Source organism: Arvicola amphibius, chromosome 6, assembly GCF_903992535.2.
Source record: "Arvicola amphibius chromosome 6, mArvAmp1.2, whole genome shotgun sequence".
Taxonomy (NCBI): Eukaryota; Metazoa; Chordata; class Mammalia; order Rodentia; family Cricetidae; genus Arvicola; species Arvicola amphibius.
In genome coordinates, this window is record NC_052052.2 from 139,582,162 (window position 1) to 139,599,987 (window position 17,826).

The window sequence follows — 17,826 nt, forward strand, 5'->3', positions numbered from 1 at the left end:
CTCAAAGCATTATTTTTCAGGTTTCCTAAGACAAACAGCATAACAATACATATCTCTGTGCTAGCTGGTAATTTGGAGGCTTTCAAAGAGGCAAAGGTTGTGTTAAAAAAAAAAAAAAAAAAAAAAAAGGTCCTAGCCCTCCACAAAACATGTGTTGGTCAACTGGTCTCCCGCAGGTTTTTCTAAGCAGAACTGAGAAGGCGAAGTTATGGGGAACCCAGCTTCCTAGAGATGGACAGTCTTCACAGATGCTCTCTTGGATCTAAGTGGAAGGGTTAATAAAGATTAAAACCACTTGTGGTTTGACCGTCAAGACCTCTGTCCCTGGAAAGGAGAACAGTGAGTTCCTTCCCAAAGGAAGCCAAGAACAGAGATTTCTCTCGTGACTCCATTTCTTATCGGAGGGAAGACGTGTTTTAACCGAGCTATTATAATCAATGCCTTTACAACAGATGGAGACGTTTCCCCTTACGATTAAAGGGAGCGCTCATGTGAAAGGCCTTGGCCATCTACAGACCTGTCGCTATCAAGATGGCTGAGTTCCCACAACAGCTTCATGGTTGAAAAGGACCTTTCAGGCCACAGGTTGTTCATGCTCAACTGGGAAGTCTTGCAATCCTTCCAGATGAAGAAGGCTGGCCCGAGTCTCAGCTGGCTGGAGTTGGCTGGAGTAGCAGAGAAGCACCGTGAGGACTCCTGAGGGAAAGTCAGAGAAAACCACACTTGTTGGGATAATCAATCACCAAGCTGGGAGCTCACGTTAAGCCCCTTACACTGTTCTAGAAGGTGTCTTTTTTTTTTTGCTTTGGTTTCCGGCCAGGATGGATGCAGATGCATCAACTACCTCAGAAAAACCTGTTCTCACAAGTTTTCTCGTACCACTTGGCAGACAGACTGCTCCGGTAGAGGCTGAGAACTTTCACATACATCTAGAGAGCTTGGGAATTGAGCCATCTTGACTCGGTGCCCACCAACCACGGGGAAATCAGCTGCCCCTGCAAGCCAGGATCTAAGATTCTTGCACTAGTCAGAGAAGAGAGGGAATTCTGCAAAGTCCCGCTTTCTCTATGGAGGAAATATCATAGGTTTTTAGAAATCTAGGCCATTTTAGAATTTTTTTTTAGGCGGTGAGGGGCATCAAAGACTAAGTTTTCTGGCTCCCTAACCTCCTATTGCCTTCGCTAAGCTTGTTCCAATATCTATTGGCCAAGGGTAAGTTCTCTGAGAAGCTGACACCCCTAGGGAAATGCCAAAACAGAGCTAGGGAGGATGAGGATTGGTAGGAAAGGGGAGGTGGAGAGAGCAGTTGTTTTCGTTGGGCCATTCTGTGTGTTTGGGAGTCCATGAGAAACATGAGAAAGGCTCATTCGAAAAAGTAAACAGTGGAGACATTGAGACATGTAACGGGGATCCGCTGAGAAGGCCTTCGCGTTACTCACCAGCTAATAATTTCCCTATGAGGGGGAGTTTCTTGAGGATGTCTGGGATTCATTTTTAAGCCTTTGGAGTGCCCGCAGTTTCTCTTTTGCTATTTCCACAGTGTGCCAAGATTTCAAATCCAAGCATGGTAGAACCCACCTACCTTCAACAGATATAGACAAAGAAGTTGGAAATTATCAAGGGCCTCTCACGCTCATTAAAGAGTTCATTCGGAACGTGTTAACTGCATGTGGGTTTTCTCATTATTTTAGTAATATGTTGTCTATGAATCCCCTTGTAGTCCTGGAAGGAGTGCATAGCCACCACGTTTCCATTTTCCCCATAGTGGCCCCTAGTCATCATCACTAAGTGAGTCACTGTTCAAAATCAGGGCTTTGGAAAATTTAAGTGTGCAAGCGAATGGGAACCTGTGAACCTAGCGATCACTACACAGGGACCTGGAGAGAAATACATCGCCAGACGAGCTGACACGCCCCAACTGGTCAAACAGGCTCACGAAAATTAAAGGGAAAGATAAACTAAGATCGTATCTGTGTCTCCATCAGACCCACCCTTGCGCTTAGGTTACCCCGAAGGAAAACAAACCACTGAAGTTGCCCATCGCTGTTGACTTCACAGATAATGCTATTCTTAGTGAACCGAAATGCAAACATAGATGCAAGGAGATGTATCTAAACCAATAAAGCCAAAGAAAGCGTGGCTCACAGTAGAGCAAAATAAATTGCCCTAGTTTGGATTTGGAAGGTCTCCCCAAAAGAGTCTCATGCTAAAGGTGTGGTGAGCAGCTTGAAGCTTGATTGAGAAGCAACAGAACTTTCAGGAGGTGGGGTCTGGGGGAAAGAAGTTAGGCCACTGAGGCCCTGCTCTGGAAAGGGATTTGGGGACTCTGGCCTCTTCCCATCTCTCTTGTTCCAGCCACCATGAATTAAACACACTTTTCTGCCACAGACTTCATCATGCACTATTACCACAGACACAAAGGAACAAGTCAAGACTAGAACCTCCCAAATTTGAGCTAAATTAAATCCTTTCTCCTTCTAGGTTGATTATCCCTAGGAATCTTATCCAAGCACCAGAAAGCTGGTCACCACATACATATTGGCTTCTTTCATCATTTTCAACATCTTTATTTCTAAACATAATAAGATAAATGGCTCTTTTATTCTACTGGACATAAAGACCCAGAAAATGGATAGTATAGTATTGGTGCAAAATCTTCTGTAGGTCATGATGTGTACATTGTGCAATTTCTAAATAATCTACACCCAAAGGTTACTGTGCTACCAGCTCCGCTCCATGAAGCATCCTCAGGAGGAAATAGCAGTCATAACTGGTGACTCTGAGGACAAATGACAGACAAATGTCCAGCTGCAAACTGACGTCTATATCACAGGCTGCCCACTAAGACTCTGGGGATCTCTAGGAGGAAGGGTCGTAAAGAATTTAACAGTCAGGGGGTGGTGTGGACGACTGGCTGCAGGGGAAGGCCAAGCAGGAACAGGCTTGAACTCAGGACAGTTGTGATCACCCGCCCAAGAGCTTCAAGAGATTGAGCCGGACAATAACCTGTCATGGAACGCAAGGAGCTCACGGACTCAGGGAGTGGATGGTGTGTGGGTGGAAGGGCTACCCCGTAAACAGCCCTTACTCATGCTCCTGTAAGCTGCCCTAATGTAACTCATAAGTCATCCAAGAGACCAGAGACAGGAAAGTTCTAGAAGAATGAGTTGGGAAAACGAAGGCGCTAAGTGGGAGCAAAAAAGGAATGAGAGGGCAAATGAGAGCAAATATGTTCAAAATACATTGCATTCATATATGAAAATATAATGAAACCCATTATATAAAATTAATATGTACTAATTAAAAAGCAAGACAACGTTAATAGCTGTGTACTGTAGCTATAGTGGAAAATTTTTCCATAGGAGAAAGAAAGTGCAATTTCTGAGGAAAGAAATGAAGGCATATAATAATGAAAGAGCATCATTCCTCAGTCCCTCATTGCTGTGTGTCTGAGAAAGCCACTGAGTATGAGTTTGCAGGCCTAATATCTGCTCTATCATAGAAGAACACAGGCACAGTAGGATGGCTCAGTGGCTGTCTTCATTTGCTTTCTATCGCTGTGATAAAACATCATGATCAAAACAACGTGGGGAAAAAAAGAGTTTATTTGGCTTCCTCATCTCAATTACAGTCCATCCTGAACGGAAGTCAGCATAGAAACTCAGGAAGGAACCCAGAGGCAGGAACTGGAGCAGAGATCTGATGCACTGTTTACTTGCTTGGTCCTCATTGGCTTGCTCGGCTTGCTTTCTCATAGAACTCAAGACCACCTGCCTACAAGTGGTATTGCCTGTTATGGGTTGGGCCTTCCCACATCAATCACTGATGGAGAAAAATGTCCTATAGATTCATCTACATGCCAGTCTGATGGAGGCATTCTCTCTGTTGAGGTTCCCTCTTCCTAAATGACTCCGGTGTGTTTCAAGTTGACAAAAAAACTAACCACAACCATGGGTAAAGGCATCTGCCACCAAAACTGACAACCTGAGTTCGATCCCCAGGATCCATATGACAGAATGATTTCCACAGATTGTCCTCTGACTTCCATGTGGGCACAGTGGCACACAAGCCTGCCCATGCATGGGTGCATACACATAAATAAAACGTAATGAAAAAGTTTTTTTTTTTTTAGAAAGAATGCAACATGGTCCTGATTTCCTTTATAATATACTGATTCTAACCATCTGTCCTGGGTTTGACTCATAGCTTAAGATGCAGTCCATCATGATAAATCAAGGCAGCAAGAACTTGAAGCTGTGGGTGGTATTATATTTGGAGTCAAAAGAGGAGAGCAACAAATTCATGCATGTAGTGTTCAGCCCCTTCTGTCAACTTATACAGTCAGGTTTCTCTGTCCAGAGAATCGTCTTTCCCACCATTAAGATATGTCTTCCTACATCAATTAATCAAGCTAATTGCCTATCAGGCATGCCCAGCATGCCCAGGGGCCCATCTCCCAGGAGATTGTAGCTAGATTCTGTCGAGTTGACAATTAGCACTCCAGCATTTTCTGACAATAACTTAGATCTGAGTTGTACTCTTAGCAGATAAGGCTTTCTCTAAACTGTTCTTTTCTGAAACCCTTTAGGTGATTGATTCTCGGACTTGACTTCTTGTAATGCTGTGGTCACCTCGTTAGTTTTTATTCTCCTGATTTTGCAAGCTTTGTATCGCTGTCTTGTAGCCAGAGCATAGTTTGCTAGCAGGAATTAGGGACCAGCTTCAGGTTGCTAGAGAATTAGTGTGTCATTGGCTATAGAGAACTGTCCGTTACCTAGGTTATTCCAATGAAATTGTGTCCAACTATCCATCAATGGTTGTTTTGTACACAAAAAAACAAAAAAAGAAAAGAAGTTGGCTTCATATAATCAGTCTCCCTTGTACCTTTGACTCCCTGTGCGCAAAACAATCGCAATTGCATTTGCTGAGGGTGTTTATATACTTGGCTTTGTAGTGTGCACCACAGGACCTACCAACACGGACACTGTAGGTCTGCTGTCATTGGGAAACCTTGGGTGTTAATGACTATCCCATAGCAGAGAAGCTAGTTTGGGGTTGCGCTTAGGGATGTGGGGAGAGTTTTGCCAGTCTTCATTGTGTAGCAGAAGTGGCCTTCCGTCATAGGACTAACTACCAGAAAGCCTTCAGGAAAACACACACACACACACTCACACACACACTCACTCACACACACAACACACTCACACACACTCACACACACACAGACTCTCACACACACACTCTCACACACACACACTCACACACACACAACACTCACACACACTCACTCACACACACTCACACACACACTCACACACAGACTCTCACACACACACTCTCTCTCTCTCTCTCTCTCTCTCTCACACACACACACACACACACACACACACACACACACAGCCTCCTTGTCTACTGGAGATCTCCTGTGGGTTCTTACATGTTTTCAAAAGAGGCGGCTACAAAGCATGCAGCTCTGTGAGAGCTTCCGTGCGCGCTCCCGTTTCTCTTGAGCAAAAGCTAATGATCAATCGCCTTTCCCTGGGGAAAATGTCTGAGTTATCCTGTCAGGGAAGATGAAAGTTTGCTGTCATCCCCATCCTTGCCACAGAGGAGAGGGAGCAGCTCTCAGCCGACAGGGAGCAGGTCTGGTTCAGATGCTTGACATTACGGGGCTTTAGAAACTATCATAGCTGCTCCCTGTTGAGAACATGCTTTGATAGACCAGCTCTGAGCAACTCACAGCACAAGCGCCCGTTTCTCATAATGATGGACTCTGCGCTCTGTTTTCACAAATTAGCTTTTGCAATAAGGAGAGTGGAGTAGCAGACCCAGGACGAATGCAGATCAGGCTGGTCCAAGAGGCACCATTTGAGATGTAAGCCTCTATCAGCCTCGCTACTGGACAGCCTGTGAGGACTTCTCTGGTCACGGACACCACTGTCATGTTACTGCTCCTTATGGGAGAAGTTTTGTGACCGCAAGACATGACCTGTACATCACACATTCATGGAAAAAAAATTATCTACAGTGACCCAGGGGCAAACTATAATGTGAAGCTTGTATGAAAACTCCAAAACAGAAGCCTTCTTATTTCTTACTGACAGTTTCCCTTGTCTAAGCGCTGTGTGCTGAACAACCATGGACTGCATGGGACCACTCTAGGAACCACCCATGCAAAGATGAGCAGCTCTGAGTTCAGTGTCTGGGGGAGAGAGACAGGGAATTCACAAGCGGGAGGAGCAGGATAACAACCAAAGTGCCTTTTATCTCAGAAGAAGGGACAACAGACTTCACCTGGGGTGTGGCGGTCAAGACATTTGAGTTGCGTCATGAGGGATAATTTGGAGTTCAGGTGGAGAAGGGGTGGCCATGCTGAAGTATATGAGGAATTACAAATGGTCCCCTATGGACAGAGCATGTGGTCTAGGTCATCTGGTCGCTGGCTTGACTTTGAAGTGAGAGAGACACAGCTGTAAGTTTGGGCTGTGAGCACAGTCTCAAGGAGGTCTCAGGTGGACCATTAAACTCTGAGGTAAATGGAGGGACTTTGGGGAGCTGTCATCGGACGGCTAGTATGATGAATGAGGTCTTTGTTTCAGATACCGTACCCTGTGGTAAGGGATTAGGGAGAATTGAGGCCGGAAGAGGGTGAGAGAGGTATTAGCTACTGCCAGCAGCTCTGGCTAGTTACTGGTGAGAAAGTTTCCCTGTTTAAAGGGCCAGTACCATGGTACCGGCAGAGGAAAGCTTAGCCATTAATTCTTACCCAAATATAATTCTTAGTCAGTCGCTCAGTCACACCAGGGTTTGCTCAGTAGATCTTTACTGAGACAGCTTCAGAAAACAGATGGTGGAAATACAAAAGCACACCAAGCACTGTCCTCTTGGCGTTTGGGTTTCATGGGAGTACATAGCAATTAAATCAGGAATTATTACTAGATTTCATTCATCTGGAAGGTAGACTAAAATAGTACTCTTTAAATTCCCTGTGAGCCATGTGATCTTATTTCTTCTCCTGCTTTTACTGTGAGAGCACCCCTTTCAGACATTAGCCCATTTCTGGGTATTGAGAAAATTCCTTGTTGAGCAGAGGCACTCCTAAAGACGCTATTACAAAATGGAGATGCCATCTCCTCTGAGTTGCTTGCCCCTATGACCTCCAGCAGTTATAGGACTCCGTCTCTGTGTCTTAGTTCATAAAGGGAAACGGCCTACAGTAATGGGAAGTGTTTGGATTCTGTTAGCGCAGGGAGGTTGAGCTGGCTCACTAGCCTCTCAAGGGCTCAGTTTTCTTATCTTAAAATAAGAGCGATGAAATACACCTGGCCAGGATGAACTATGGGTTTAAAGGATTTGCGAGTGAGGATTAAATGTGCTGCATTTCCATCCCGGGCTATAGGGAACACAGAAGGCAAAGTGCTATGGTTCTGTTGGGTCCATGTCACTTTGTCACCTATGAAGAATGAGAAACAGAGCCGGGCAGTGGTGGCACACACATTTAATCCCAGCACTCAGGAGGCAGAGGCAGGCGGAGCTCTGTGAATTCGAGGCCAGCCTGGTCTACAAGAGCTAGTTCCAGGACAGGCTCCAAAGCTACAGAGAAACCCTATCTCGAAAAACAAACAAAAAGAGAGAGAGAAAGAGAGACAGAGAGAGACAGAGAGACAGAGAGAGAGAAGCAGTTCAAAGCCAATGAGCATGCCACTATGTATTTGAGTTTAAAAATATTTTATTTGATCTATGTATTTGATGTTTTGAATGTTTATTTTTAATATCTGCTTATTTATTTGCCTGCACGTGTGTCTGTACACAGTGCGTGCAGAAGAAAGCATCAGACCTTCTGGTTTGCTTATCTCTGTGTGAGCTCTGTGAAATGAACGCAGGTCTTTTGCCAGGGCCATAAATGCTTCCAACTACAGAGCCCAAGAGCCTCATATTTAAGGTTTTAAAGCTTCCTACCTATTGTCTTTAAACAATAGCACTTAGGGCTTCATCTAAAGCTGGACACATACACTTAAGTGTTCATTTCTAGCTCAATATTCTTGAGAAACTGTAGAACCTATGAAGACTGGGACCTAATGAACCGTCTTTTGGTCTTTGGAGCATCCTGGGATGAGAGCCACCCTTCCTTTTCTTCTTTTGATATTTGGCCATGAGATGAGTGGTTTTCCTTGGTTATATACTCCTGCTATGTAGTATACCATCTTTACCCCAGGCCCAAAGTAATGCATGAAGTTACCAAACCTGATATGTATATAAATCTTTTCTATTTGTAAGTGGATTGTCATGGGTGATATATATATATATATGTCACAGAAATCTGACAAACACAGAATGAAGAAGTCCTGTCCTGATCTCTTTCTATAATCATGGACCCTCTCTTTATCTGTGCTGGTTGCCATGGCAACTTGGCCTCCCACCATCTCTCCCAGAACCTCCTATACCTTGACTGACAGAAAAGATTATGTTGTTTTGCTCTAGATCAGAGTTTGCTAATGAGAGCCACCATTCAGGGCTTGGAACAGCAAAGGAAAGGCCAGAATTGTATGGAGACAGCTGTAGTCAGACCACTGGCAATTGGTTCTCATGAGCACAGACTTAGTCTCTATCCACAGCAAGCCAGCAACTGGGTGTCATAAACAGAGGGGGTAAGCGCAGTAGAGGACCGCAGTTATGCATTCAAACTCCAGTGGTCTACATCATGATCAACATGGAGGCCCCATTCACGGTCTCAGGTGCTTGAGCCACCACCGTACTTAGAAAACTAACGCCCTGATGCTGTGAAGCAGTACACAGCGTGTGGGAACTGTTGGATTCTTTCACACTTGGCCCTTTGCAAAACTTCCTGGCCCAAAGATGGCTTGGCGACAACAGCACACCTGCTTATGACATCTGCTGCCTCCAGGGCTCAAACATGTCCCCAGGTGCAGGGCTTGTTTCTTAGTGCTAAGATGAGAAAATCTGACATGATTTTAAATGGAACAGCTCACTGTTCTCTAGTCCACTGGGCTCCTAGAAACCTCAAAGGCTTGATTTCGGTTCTCTGCCATGAAAGAAGTGTGTCCTAGGTGTGGAGTTAGTTCACAAGACTGGGTCCAGGGATAAGGAGACCCAGACAGCTGACCTGAGCCATAGAACTACTGTGAGCAAGGCAGTCTAAGGGTGGCTCTGTGTTTTTCACTCTTGCGGAAGCAAACAAGCCTGACACACTCTTACACCTTTATCTCAGCCAAAGAAGGTAACCTCTCACCTCGTCAATGTTCCATTCCTTTCCATTGCTAATGCCTCGTTGGCAAATTAAAGTCTTTTTCCCTTTTCTACACCCAAGCCCAGTCACCAAGTCAGAAGTTAGCCCTTTCTTAAAGACAAAGTTTAACGCCCAAATCACACCAGCTAGGTCTGTTTTCTGGTTTGCTCCCCTCCATCCTTGTATTTTATGACTTTTTTGTACATGCCTGTTGTAGTCACGTGGTCATTTCCCCAACATCTACTCTATCGGGAATGGTTAGGCTAGGCCAAACATTGTAACACTGTAATAAGAACATTTATTAGTGCCTGTTTAGCTAGTCCTAGAACCACAAGGAAAAAAAAAAAAGGACGGGAAAGTTCTGGAAGATGTTAGAAAGATCTTTCCTTGCTCTCATCTTCCCCCAAGGAAAAGACCAACACAGAGACAGCCTGGCCCTGTTCTTTCTCCATGTTGTCAACAATGCGGGTTTTAAACAAACTCAGGGGAGCAGGGCTGAGCCGCAGCAATCACAACATGTCCTGCATTGCCTGGGGATCTGTGTCAACAGCAAGCATTTCCAACAGCACCCAGCATGGGCTTTGTCCAAGACAAACACTTAAATAACTTGTTCCATCAATAAATAAAAAGAAGACCTCTCAGACTGTTGTTGGGGTTGAGGATATAAAATTCCCCGAGTAAAATGTTAAGACAATAGTAGTTACTGGAGCATGGCAAGTTAGTGGGAAAACTGGGGGTGGTGGTGGGGAACCTGGGAGGGGTCGGGGGAGGGGAAAGGCTATGTACAAAATAAACCATATGAAAAAAACTTCTAATAATTTTTTAAAGAAAAAAATCCTCATGAACATTTTTTTTTTTAAAAAAAAAAAAGAAAACAAAACATTTTAAGGGACTAAGAACCTATATAAAGAGGAAAGGAAAAGACTTGCTAGAACCAAGATTGCATAATCTTGGGCTTTGAAGTCTTTGCAAACTAGGTTAAAGATTGCATAGATTTGCATCTGCCCAGGAAACCTGGGTTTAACTCTTCCATAAGATTCCACTGAGGTTGGCCAAACCAAATAAGGATGGAAAACCAGAATTACTGACCAAAGACCACATGTTACAAAACACACGCAAGAGATGTGCCCTAGGAAAAAGAACTGACAGCTGTTCCTGGTATCCGGACAGCAATCACAGGCTGCAGGTCCAGCCTCCTTAACAAGCCCAGCATTGCATTCCACCCGCACAGCAAGGATAGCCCATCCCTCTTCTTCTGACTCGAATCTCCCAGCCATACTTTGACCGTTTCTGATTCTGAACAAAATAGTAAGTGATGTTGCATTGGGACTGTGGATTTATGATACTGGCGCTCCAAAATATGAATTGATCTGTGGGTTTAAATTCTTTGAAATGTTCAACTTTCTGACATGGCTATTCACAACTTCCAGGAAATGAGTCCTTTACTAATGAGGTGCTGCAGAGTTTTTGTTTTGTGTCAGAGACAGTGAGAGATCCTAGGCTGTGCTGCACATACAGAGGTGAAGCCTCAGCCGGCAAATAGAATCATTGCGGGTTCGTTGTTATCTATTAATCCCTGGCCTCTTTATTCTGGAGAAGCAGACTAACCCAGCTTTGCCTTGATCTACCATCCACTTTCCTCCCTAGCATAAATCCCTAACATATGGGTGTTACTGAGGAGCGAGAGAAGATCAGAAATAATCCAGTTACTGCTAGATTCAAACTAGAAGCCCTCATGTAAGGAACTGAATCATTAGGAGCCAAGAAAATCTGTCCTGCAGCCATCTTTTCCCCACTGAAATAGTGAAAAAAAAATGACTTTGTTCAAATAAAATAATGTGCCCAGTATGATATTGCCCTGAGGAATCGACACCCAGCTGTAAACATCAGTTTATCTTTTTGTGGACACAGGAACCAATAAACTCAACTCATAAAGTTAGGGAAGCTCAAGGTTCGGGAACTTTAGAGAACACTTTTGTGTGTGTGTGTTCACTGTGTATATGTGTTCATGTTGTGTGCACCTGTGTGTATGTGTATATGGAAGCCAGAGATTGATATTGTTTTCCTCAATTCTTGTCCACCTAATTTTTGAGACAGGGTCTGTCTTCCTCCCTCCCTCCCTCCCTCCCTCCCTCTCTCTCTCTCTCTCTCTCTCTCTCTCTCTCTCTCACACACACACACACACACACACACACACACACACACATCTTTGAGCTCACTAATCCAGTTTGACGGGCTGATCAGTGATGATTGCAGGGAACCACCTGACTTTGCCTGCCCAGTGCTGGGACTGTAAGCATGTGCCTGATTTTTTTTTTTTTTTTCTTTTTTCTTTTTTTGGTTTTTCGAGACAGGGTTTCTCTGCAGCTGTTTTGGAGCCTGTCCTGGAACTAGCTCTTGTAGACCAGGCTGGCCTCGAACTCACAGAGATCCGCCTGCCTCTGCCTCCCGAGTGCTGGGATTAAAGGCGTGCGCCACCACCGCCCGGCTCATGTGCCTGATTTTTTATGTGTGCGCTAGAGAGTGGAATTCGGACCTTCATGCCTGTGCTTTACTGCCTGAGCCATCTCAGCCCTTCTGTTTCCTTCCTGACATGTCATCTACTCTTGAGGAAGTGTAAAAGTAAAGCCACACTTCTGTGACTCAGTTTACTGCTTTAGAAAGGGAACACATGGAGTCGTGCTGTTTATCCATAAGAACGGGCAGAAACCTGACCTTTAGCACACGCGTGGGGATCTGGAGGTCATTGTGGTGGATGATTTAACTCATAGAAGGGTTTGAAGTATATCCTTATTCGTGTGTGGGAGCTAGAGGAACATGGAGCTAGTTCTCATGGAGGAACACAGTAGCATGGTGGTTACTGGAGACTGAACTACAGATGGGGAGAGGACTTACCGGAGGTTTTCTGTAGGACAGCAAGGTAAGTAGAGGAAATGGGAAGCCCCAGTTGTCGACACAGAGGCAATTTGTGCTGGGAGGGGGTAAAGGAGCTTATTCCTCTATCTGGTCACTATATATCGTGTATCTATGTGGAGTTATTCTACTATACTCCTTAATAGTGTGTAAGTATCATGTCTCTATGTTAGAAGGAGGAAACACTGGGCAGGGGGGTAGCTGAAGCTCAGCAGTGTAGAGAGAGGTAGCACAGCCAGTCTCTGCTCGGTTCTTTATCGCTAACTCTTAGCCCTGTGAAACTTAAGTGGGCACTTATGGGTAGAAGGTTCTTCTAACAAATACGTTGAGAGTCAATGACTTTAGTTTGACTTTGGAAGAGACGTTAAAAAAAATCAACCCACTGTAGTGCTGAGCTGCGGGCCGGCCTGCTTTTCGTCCCACCCAGCTCCTGGCCACCGGCTAGCTTATGCCCCGAAATAACAACACACAAATTGTATTCTTTTAAACACTGCCTGGCCCATTAGTTTCAGCCTCTTACTCACATCTTGACTAACCCATATCTAATAATCTTTGTAACACCACAAATGGTGTCTTACCGGGAAAGATTCAGCATGTCTGAACGGCTGGCTCCATCGCATCTCTCTCACTGAGGAGAGGCACGGCAGTCTGTCCCAGAGAGGAGAGGCGAGGCAATTGTCTGAGCCATCTACCTCACTTCCTTTTTCCTGTTATGTCTACTCCACCTATCTAAATTTTGCCCTATCAAAAAGCCAAGGCAGTTTGTTTATTAGCCAATGAGAATCCTCCATCAACCCACGAAGGAGCTTTTAAGCAGGAAGAAGACAAGGCTACATGAGAAGGCAGGCTGGGAGCTGGACTGGTTAATTCCTTAAGACAATTGGAAGGCAGACAAGAATGAGTTCTCCTTCATGTGTTTGTGTCTATTAAAAGAGACTAAACCATCAGGAAGACCACAAGTTCAAGGTCAACTTGGGCTGCATGCGAAACCTTGTCTCAAAAACAATGATACATCACCATTTTACAAGAGACTGGAAATATTTAACCATTTATGACAAAATGAATAACTGGTGCATGCCAAGCTGCTTGAATTTCAGCGTGGTGCTGTCGGGTGACTTATTTTACGGAGTACTGGCATGGGCATCCCGGTAGTGCACTAAACAGGTTTTCCAGTTTCCTTTTCTTCCCATTCACACATTTGTGTAAAAGAAATGTGTTGAGTAAGAAGCCACAAACAGACATGGGATATGAGGTGGCCAGGATAATATGACTTGAAATCCTGGCTACAGGTGATGCCAAGGCTCTGCTAAAGGAGGCACCCCACATCCCAAAGCATAGGGCCCCACTGCTAGGTGGCTCCTACCAGAGATCAAGCCTGATAGGGACTGGCAGGAGGCCCTTTTCTGGATGACAGGGACCCTGGTGATGAACACACGGACTTGCTGATGCTCAGAGGAATCCCCATAGCTTTGCCAATGTTCTCTTAGAGACTCCCGCAGCCTAACAAGCTTCCCTCCTAAGCATCCTTCCTTCTGATGCGCTCTACCAATGCCTGATGACTCTTCTAGCCTCTTTTGTCCCCATCAGTTTTTCTCCAAAAGGCATTTCCATTAATAATGTCCGACATGATTCCCCTCATCTTTATATCTTCTTAAATGATCCAGGCTAATGCAGTCAAGAAAACCAGCCACTTCGGGGCTGGCAAGATGGCTTAGCTGGGAAAGGTTCTTTTCACGTAAACTGAACAAGGTGAGTTCAATCCCTGGAACCCAGGAAAATGTGGGAGGGGAGAACTGACTACAGAATTGTCCTCTGACCTCCTCTTTCACACTGTAACCCTTACTCGCACCTCTGAGCGTGCGCAAAGATAAAGTTAAAAATAGCCACGTATGATCTTTCACATAATTGTTACATGGGTCTCAAAACTCCAAGTTCTGGGCCCCAGGTTCCAGGTATGGATTGATAAGGGTGTGGTCTTAGGGTAACCTTGGTCACAGAAGCTTAAAGCCCCCTGTATTTTTCACCCCTGAGGCATGGCTTTTTTGGCCTGACATCTTTTATGCTCAACAGCAACATCAAAGTGAAACTAGTTTTGACCTCTTATTTTATATATATATATATGGCACTTTTCTTTGGTTGGCATATCCCTAGTAGTTTCCACACTACTAATTGGTTTTTACTGCTGTGGAAATCCTGGTGAAGTTATTTAACATGTTTTAATCTTCTTATATATACATCAGGAATGCTATATCTACCTTGTGGGGAATCGTTCATCATTCACCTGGTAACTCTGTGTTGAACACACAGTCGGCTCCAGGCGTTAGGCTGTGAGGACCAATTTTAGTAAAATACATAAACCAGGTCGTTGGCAACTTGGCTGGACCTTGGTTGTTTGGTTAATTGTACCCTCTTTTATTTGTTAGAACTTTTGTCATTACTGGACAAAATAAAATTATAACACTGCTCCTTACTCTGAGAGACATTTTGCTTGTCTAAGATGTCTTCTGTGGCAGGCATGGTGACACACACCTTTAATTCTAGTCACCGATCTCTGTGAAATCAGGACCAGCCTGGTTTATGTAGTGAGTTCCAGGCCAGCTAGAGCTACATAGTGAGACTCTTGTCTCAATGGGAAAAGCGCTGTTTTTGTTTTTTTTGTTTGTTTGTTTGTTTGTTTTTACATCAATGGTCTTACCCGAGTTTAACGTGTATGATGTGGATACTCTCTGCCTCTTTCTCAGTCTCTTTTCATTCAGATTTCTTTCCATGATTACCAAGACCCTGCCCTGCTGATTTTCTTATCTCTGTTCGTTCCTCAAATTCCCCAGGCATCCATTCTCCTGCGACCACCGTATCCCATGCCATTTCTGACTCTTTTGTTTGTTTGGTCTGCAAGAGCTGTCATAACAAAGTACCTGGGACTTGGTGGCTTGAACCAAAGTAATTAATTTCCTTACAGATCTGGAGGCTGCAAGTCCAATAACCCGGTAAGGGCAGGATGGGTCTTCCCGAGGCCTGGATTTTTGACTTGGACATTGTACCATCTTTCTTGATCTTCTCAAGGTCTTCCCTTCATGTCTGTTCCAAAATTCCCTTGGTCATTTTTTAAGGACATCAGTGAGAGTGGGTTGGGGTTCACCCTTATGACTTCATTTGATGTTAATTACTTTATTAGAAGCCCCTATCTCCAAAACCACAGTGGGGGTAAACAATCCCTTCTGTGGATTTTAGAGGGAATAATCAACCTAGCATGCTCCAAAACTGTTTGCTTTTCTTATTTTACTTAACTTTATAGGATAATTCAAGAATATTGTTTGCACTCACCTTTTAAGAGTGTTCACCCATATGGGCTTCAGCAAACAGCCAAGAGTTCTTGGTTTGTCTCCCAATCCTTTGGTCACTTTTTGAAGTTCCCCTTTCAAGTCTGTCTTTCATTTTCTAACAATTAAATATTGACATTTCTCAAGACTGACTCTCCCCTGCCTCCCCTCCGTAATCTTGCCCAAACGCACAGCTTGGAACCATCGCAACAAAGAAAGCTCAGCAGTTTGCTTGTTAGTTTAATTTTTGATTTTGTTTTCCCAGTGATTCAGAGCTACATAGTTTCATCTCTAGAAGTCTGCCACTGCAGAACATGATGTGACTGTTTTTTTTTTCTTGTTCAGAAATTTTTTTTTCTTAAATATACCTATCTTAGAAAAATCACCTCACACCCCATTGCGCCAACACATTCACGCTGGGGGATTTCCAGGGAAAACTTAGATGAACTCGGTGGCCCTCAGAGCTGACACACATGTGTAGCTACTCTTGACATCAAGGTGGTGGGGGAAGCAGGGAAATTCCTAGGTGCACACTGCGTAAAAATAGTTCTGAAAAGTTGACGGATCGGATAAGCATCGTACGGCACCCATTCTGCAGCTGCCATGCCGTGATAGAGGACTTGGCTGTAAGTGCCTCAGTCTGTCATGGGGAAGACAAGCACGCTCTTCTCATCCGAGTTGAGCTCACTTATTAACTCAGCTATGGTGGACAGTTTGGGGACATTTACACTTCAAGAGACTTCAAATGCAATTATAAAGTTCCTGAGATAATACACTGCACGTTATTACTAATTAGGAATGAATACATCCAATCATTCACAGGGAACGCACACCCTGAGTGTTGAGTGTCCATTCTTGGTATCAGACATTGTGCTTAGCAAAGGAGATTGGCAAGGGTGATAGCTGATAGCCAGGCCCAGGGACAAGCTTCTTTGCTTCATACATGTTCTGCCTGTAGGAATGTCATTGCTGTTCATTACACTCAGATCTCTCTCTATGTCCGTACGACCTAAGGCCTAGCTTGCCAACCTCAGGACAGACCCTACCCAAGCTTGCTACTGCTTCACCACCGCCCCCTTCTTTTGTTTGATTTTCTTTTCTTTTTTTTCAAGACAAGTTTTCTCTGTGTAACCACTCTGGCTGTCCTGGAACTCACTCTGTAGACCAGGCTAGCCTCAAACTCACGGAGATCCACCTGCCTCTGCCTCTCAGGTGCTGAGATTAAAAGCATGCACCCACCACCACTGCCCAGCTCACCCCCTTTCTTACCATGGCTATATGACTTTGGTCATGCAAGCTCCTCTCACCAGAACCTACATAATTGCATGCATTCCATGTTCATCCTGAGGTAAATTAGCCCAGGTGAAAAAGTGCATCAAAACGTCCGACTTTGCTCATAGGCTTCTGCTGCGTGAGCTCCTTCTGCGCTCTTTAAGATACCAGCCCCAGCTTCTAAAGTCCCTAATGTCATAGGTATGAACACATGAGAATGTATGTACTCAACACCTTTTGAAGAGTCTAACACAGAATTTGTCCAGTTGGGTTTTATTTAACTATTCCTTGGATTTTGCTGTTCTTTCTCTCTCAGAACCATTTAAAAGCTTTACAAACACGTCCCCTCCTTCATACATTGAAGCAGGTCTCCTTGTGCAGTCTGTGCTGGCCTTAAAGTTATGATTCCCCTTCCTCAGCTGGGATTAGAGGCGTGTGTCACCAGGTTTGCTTTCTTTTGAACAACCTGTCTTATTTAAAAACAGAATAAAGCCTGAAAAATGCACAGATGTTAAGAATCATCTTTGCCCCGGGATCAGCTGAGTCAGCTCTGGCTCTAAACCATGACACAAACCCTACCCCAATCTAAAGCCAGTGGATAGAGATGAATGGAATTTCAACACACACACACACACACACACACACACACACACACGCACACGCACACGCATGCGCACGCGCACGCGCACGAACACGCACACGCTCACGCTCACGCTCACGCATGCACGCGCACACACACAACGTCAACCCTAGGAGGGAACTAGAAGGCATGAGGGATGCTGCAGATACAGATTTCCTAGGGTACGTTTTGTTGAAGAAAATAACGAAGAGTAGCAAACACACCCAATTTCTAGTGAGTTGGGTTCCAGAATGAAGGCGGTTCCCTGCTAAAAAAATTCCCTCCCTCATAGGCCTGGGACTGCCTGCTTCTGTGCCTGTGTGTTCAAGGACACTTGGGGAAGTGGTGACTTCCAAGGAATAGAAAATCAGAGAGAGGTAACAGCTGAACGCAGCTCATTTCAACAGAATTAACTCAGAGGGCTAAGAGGCAGGGTGTGACCATCTCGACTCCAG

General features: G+C 44.6%; 1 protein-coding gene and 1 long non-coding RNA gene across 2 annotated transcripts in view; one reads left to right on the forward strand and one right to left on the reverse strand.

Moving 5' to 3' along the window:
• Window positions 1-12,798, reverse strand: part of LOC119817608 (androgen dependent TFPI regulating protein) — a 105,155-nt gene extending 92,357 nt beyond the window's left edge. Inside the window, exons 1-2 of the mRNA XM_038334935.2 lie at window positions 12,739-12,798; window positions 518-696 (exon numbers count right to left, since the gene is read on the reverse strand). The gene's annotated coding sequence lies outside the window, so the exon portion shown is untranslated. The remainder of the gene's footprint in view (window positions 1-517; window positions 697-12,738) is intronic.
• The window catches only part of LOC119817610, a 65,939-nt gene continuing 58,533 nt past the window's right edge, over window positions 10,421-17,826 (forward strand). The window contains exon 1 of the long non-coding RNA XR_005285924.1: window positions 10,421-10,555. This is a non-coding gene — a long non-coding RNA (uncharacterized LOC119817610). The remainder of the gene's footprint in view (window positions 10,556-17,826) is intronic.